The following is a 5,765-nucleotide window of genomic DNA, read 5'->3' on the forward strand; positions in this document are numbered from 1 at the left end:
AAGAAAAAGAAAGAAAAAAGCTTTAGGGTTTCCTACATACAGGCTCACGTCATCTGCAAATAAAGATAATTTGACTTCTTCATTTCTTTTTCTTGTCTGATTGGTCCTGCAGATAGCCTCTGATAAAAAATCAACATACAAAAATCAGTTGTATTTATGAACACAGATAACAACCTAGCTCACAAAGAAATCAAGGAAACAATCTACTTTATGACAGCATCTAAAAGTAAAATACTTAGGAATAAATTTAGTCAAGGAGGTCAAAGTTTTACACTAAAATCTATAAAATGCTGATGAAAGAAATGGAAGAAGACACAAGTAAATGGAAAGATAGCTCCTGTTTGTGGATCAGAAGAATATTGTTAAGATGGCCATGCTTCTAAGCAATATACAGATTTAGCACAATTGCTATCAAAATTCCAATGGCATTCGTTACAGAAACATAAAAATGTCCTAAGTTTGTGTGGAACCACAAAAATCCAAAGCAATACTGAAAAATAAAAACAAATTTGGAGGCATCACACTTTCTAATTTTAAACTATGTTACAAAGGTACAGCAATCATACTGGAAGAAAAACAGAAACATAGACCGATGGAACAGAATGAAAGGCTCAGAAATAAATCCAAACATAACATGGTGAGTGACTTTTCAGCAAGAGCACCAAGAGGATGCAACGGGGAAAGGGGAGTCTTTGTCAATCAGTGGTGCTGCTGGGAACACTGGCTTTCCAGTGACCTTTTTTCCCACATGCAAAAGCAAACACATAAAAACAAAAACAGCAACAAAGAAAGAACAGCCAAGAAAGAAACTGGATCCTTATCTTACATAGTTAGTAAAAATCAACTTAAAATGGAAAAGAGACTTAAACGTAAGACCAGACACAATAAAACTCCCAAAAAGGAAAAGAGAAAAACCTCCTGGATATTGGCCTTGCCATGACGTTTTTGGGTATTGCACTAAAAGCTCAAGCAGGACTACATAAAACTAAAAACTTTCTGCACAGCAAAGGGACCAACTCAAAATGAAAAGGCGCCTACTGACTAGGAAAAAAAATTGCTAACCACGTACCTAAACAAGGGTTAATTTATACAAAACTTATAAAGAACTCATACGATTCAACAGTTGAAAAACAAGTACCCAATTTAAAACATGGGCAAAGAACCTGAACAGACATTTCTCTAAAAATGACAGAAAAAATGGCCAACAGGTGTATGAGAAGGTGCTCACCTTCACTGATCATCAGAAGCAAGCAAATTACAATCACTATGAGATGCCACCTGGCGCCCATCAGGATGGTTATTTTAAAAAGGGACGAGAGGTAACAAAGGTTGGCAAGAGTGTCAAGGGAAGCCTGGCACACCCTGAGTGGGAATGCGGATTGGCACAGCCCTTACGGGAAATAGTACAGAGGTTCCTAAATAAATTACAACATAGCACTGACTACCATGTGACCCAGCAATCCACCTTGTGGGTGCTCTGCCCACCCTCCTGTGCCCTTAAGTTGGGGGCCTCAAAGTCAGGATCATGTGCCATAGGCTGAAGAAACAAATGCTCTTCTGCAAGTGGGTGAAAACCCGAAGGAGATGAAATCGCCACCTCTCACAGCCCGCACTTCCTGACCATCGCAGCATGGCTCGCAGTGGGCAGGGTGCCGGCATGGCGCAGGTGTCCATCAGCACTGAGGGTGCAGGGATGAGGAGACCGTGGTCTATACACACAATGGAGCAGCGTGAACTTTAGAAAAGGAGATCGTGCTGTTTGCCACAACCTGAATAGACCTGGAGGCCATGATGTAAGTGAAATGAGCCAGACACAGAAAAGTAACGCGTGATCTCACGTACATGTGGAACCCTTAAAAAAATAAAGCTCAAATATACAGAGATAGAGAATAGAACAGTGGCTTCCAGGGCTGGGGGTGCGGGGGCAGGAGCGGGCACGGGAGAAGTGAGTCAACGAGTTCAAAGTGGTAGAGCTACAGGGAGATTACCTCTAGAGACCTAAGGTCCTGCATGAGGACTACAGTTGGTAAAGTTGTATTCTGTTGCAACAAAGAAATCAGCAGAGCGTCTGATGCCCAGCAAGTGCACGTGGCCTTAAATAGGTGTGAAATAACCACCTCTCCCAGGGTGAGCGAATGACCGCAATAATCCACTTCTGACTGGAACGCATCAACACGGGCATTTTGTTTTCATGTAAGTTGATGCATTTGATGTAATTTTAAAACCTCATCCTTCCCCAAAAATCTTTGAAAGGCCTTTTATTTTTTCTTTAAAGCAAGCACAAGACTAGAAAGGCTATGGATCTGAGGTTTTCTCAGCAGAATGATGGCGTGGGGCCCTGGATGGAAGCCGAGGCTCCTCGGGAGTGCATGAGATGAGTGGAAGCAGAAGAATCAGGCGGTGGGTCGGGAACCAGCAACAACCCCACTTCTGGGTAAAGGAGGAATAGTCACTCCCGCTTAGCCTCAGTTTTGCTTTCCAAGGTCTCGATCACCTGCAGTCACAACTGCAGTCAGAAAACACTAAACAACAAATTTCCAGAAATAAACAATTCACAAGTTGTAACTTGTGCACCCTTCAGGGGAGCGTGGTGACATCTGGCGCCGCCTGCTCTGCCCTGCCCGGGACTGAACCCTCCCTTTGTCCAGCGTCTCCAGGCTGTGGGCACCCCCTGTCCTTCGGTCACTTAGGGCCCTCTCTGTTATCAGATCCACGGTCATGGGGTTTCAGTGCTCGTGTGCAAGGAACCCTCATTTGACTTCATAACGGCCCCAGAGCACAAGAGCAGTGAGGCTGGGAACGCGGGTTCACCTGAGAGAAGCTGCAAGGTGCTGCTTTAAGTGAGAAGTGACAGTTCTCGGCTTATTAAGGAAAGAAAATGGGACACTCACGTTGCCAAGATCTCCAGTCAGATGGAATCTTCTATCTGTGACATTGGGAACAGCATATTGTGATGATTGTTCTATTTTATTACAAGTTACTGTTAATGTCTTACTGTGCCTAATTTATACATTAAACTTTATGGAGGGGGTGTGTGGACGTGGAAAACATCGCACAAATAGGGCTGGGTACTCTCCATCATTTCAGGCATCCCCTGGAGGTCTTGGAACGTCAGCCCCAGGACAAGGGGGATGAGTGCACTTGCTGCGGTGACTCTGCCTCCCCCGCTCCTGGCCTGTCTGTTCACCGTTTCCTGGGAATGTCACAATCTTTTCTTGTGAATCTTCAGAAAAGAGACAGTTTCACACTCACTTCACAGGAGGCTGGGAGGCTGGAGACTGAGAGGCTGGAAGGCTAGGTTGATTTGTTCTGGAAAACACCTTTGCTCAATAACACAGATGCTACATAAGGTATGAGGACCCCTTTCTTTTAAGAAGCTCTTTGTTAGGAAATTGCCAGTCTCAGGAAATGTCTTGGATGTGTTCTCCGAGCTCTTGACTGTCTGCACGGGTGGAACCTTCTACAACCTTCTAGAGGACATTCTGATGCACTGTAGTGAGGCTTTTGAGATACAGCATCTCTGCAGGATCACACACCCTCCAACAGGCAGTGGGGAAAGACTTGGTGAGCCACCTTTTGACTGCGGCAGCCCTGGACACTGGGGAGGGAGGTGTCCTCCTGAAAGTTAGGTGAGGCGCGTGGGTCCTCAGTGCGGGAGGAGGGCAGGCCTCGCCTCTGGGTCAGGCCCCACGCTCAGCACAGGCGCTATCTGGGCCCAGCCCAAGAAGAGCAAACGTGGGAGGCACGGCGTTGAAAAGGGCTGTGCTTCTGGAATCGCGAATGCATCCCACACAAAAGTCACTAAAACCCATGCTGACCCAGGCTAACTCGCTCTTCTCAGGAGAACTAAGGTGCTGAAATTCTCCCCCAGGAAGCTCACGTTTCAGTCTTCACCTGTGTCCTGGCTCCAAGAGTCCCACGTGGGTGGTCAAAGAAGAACTGTCCACAGGCGTGGGTTGTTAGGGACTCAGATGGGACAGGCGTGAGTTGTTAGGGACTGAGATGGGACAGGCGTGAGTTAGGGACTCAGATGGGACAGGCGTGAGTTGTTAGGGACTCAGATGGGACAGGCCTGAGTTAGGGACTCAGATGGGACAGGAGTGAGTTGTTAGGGACTCAGATGGGACAGGCGTGAGTTGTTAGGGACTCAGATGGGACAGGCGTGAGTTAGGGACTCAGATGGGACAGGCGTAAGTTGTTAGGGACTCAGATGGGACAGGCGTGAGTTGTTAGGGACTCAGATGGGACAGGCGTGAGTTGTTAGGGACTCAGATGGGACAGGCGTGAGTTGTTAGGGACTCAGATGGGACAGGCCTGAGTTGTTAGGGACTCAGATGGGACAGGTGTGAATTGTTAGGGACTCAGACAGGGTGTTTTCCAAGGTGGCATGAAGACACGGCACCGACCCTCCTGTGCCCCCAGAGTGGCGGGGACATCAAGGTCACAAGCCACAGGCTAAGGAATCATGGGTCTGTGCAATGGGTGTTACGTCCCTGCCCGGAGGGGCTCCTGCCACAGAGTGACTCCAGCTGGCACAAGCACCGAACTTCCTCAACCTCAGGCTCCAGATCTGACCGAGAGCCACCAGCTCTGAGCACCGTGAGCACTCCAGGGAGTGTAGGGGGCAGCAGCAAAGCTCGGGCTGGGGAGGAGGGTGATGAGTGTGGGAAGCTGGGGCCTGGCTGCTTCGACGGGGGAGGGGATGATATTCCACACAGGACCTCGGCAGGGGGGCAAAGCATTCAGACCAGCGCCTTCCAGGCACACCTCGCTGGCCAACAGGCATGGCCAGCTCTGCCTGGAGTGCCAGGGCTTTGCAAGGCAAACATCTGATCAGCAAGGTCAACATCAATACAAGTGTTTCTGTGGCCCCTGCTCTATAGGACACTGAAGGAAAATAAGACATGGTCTTGTTATCTAGAAGTCTCTAATATTCTTCAAGGCAAAGTGTGTTTAAAGGAGAAGAGGCCAGGCGCGGTGGCTCATGCCTGTAATCCCAGCACTTTGGGAAGCCGAGGCAGGCAGATTACAAGGTCAAGAGATCGAGACCATCCAGGCCAACAAGGTGAAACCCCGTCTCTACTAACAAATACAAAAAATCAGCTGGGCGTGGTGGCGCACGCCTGTAGTCCCAGCTACTCAGGAGGCTGTGGCAGGAGAACTGCTCGAACCCGGGAGGCGGAGGTTGCAGTGAGCGGAGATCGTGCCACTGCATTCCCGCCTGGCGCCTGGTGACAGAGTAAGACTCTGTCTCAAAAAAAAAAGAAGGAGAAGAAAGAGAAGGGGTGGGGAGGAGGAGCAGGAAGAAAGAAAAGAAAAAAATGAAGGAAACCAAGATGGAGGGAGAGAAACTGTCTAAGGGTGACTTGAGTGACATGCTGGTGACAGGGAGAGCGAGGCTGGGGTCTCCATCCGGGGGTGACACGGGCTGTGGGGCTTGTGCCTGGAGGCTGGACTTGCGCAGGGTGGGCCCACTCCCACGGATTTGTCTGTGAGGCTCCTCTGGGGGACGCTGGCAGGCTGTGTTTCCAGCGGGTGCATTCCCTCGCAGAGGACCTTCCTACTGCTGCTGCGGCTGGGGCCAGGCCCACGGCAGAGGGGCTGTCCAGGGCTCAGCAGTCCTCAGGGCCCTGGGTCCCCTGTGGTGCAGCTGGCCCCGGGGACCACCCAGGCCGTGCCAATCTCGGGCTGTGGCAGAAGGCCCAGTGCTGGCTGCCAGCTGCATGGGTGGCGAGGAAGCGGACAGGCTGAGCCACGGGACTTGG

The sequence above is a fragment of the Aotus nancymaae genome, unplaced genomic scaffold, assembly GCF_030222135.1.
Source record: "Aotus nancymaae isolate 86718 unplaced genomic scaffold, 86718_ANA_hifiasm-v0.15.2.pri h1tg000044l, whole genome shotgun sequence".
Taxonomy (NCBI): domain Eukaryota; kingdom Metazoa; phylum Chordata; class Mammalia; order Primates; family Aotidae; genus Aotus; species Aotus nancymaae.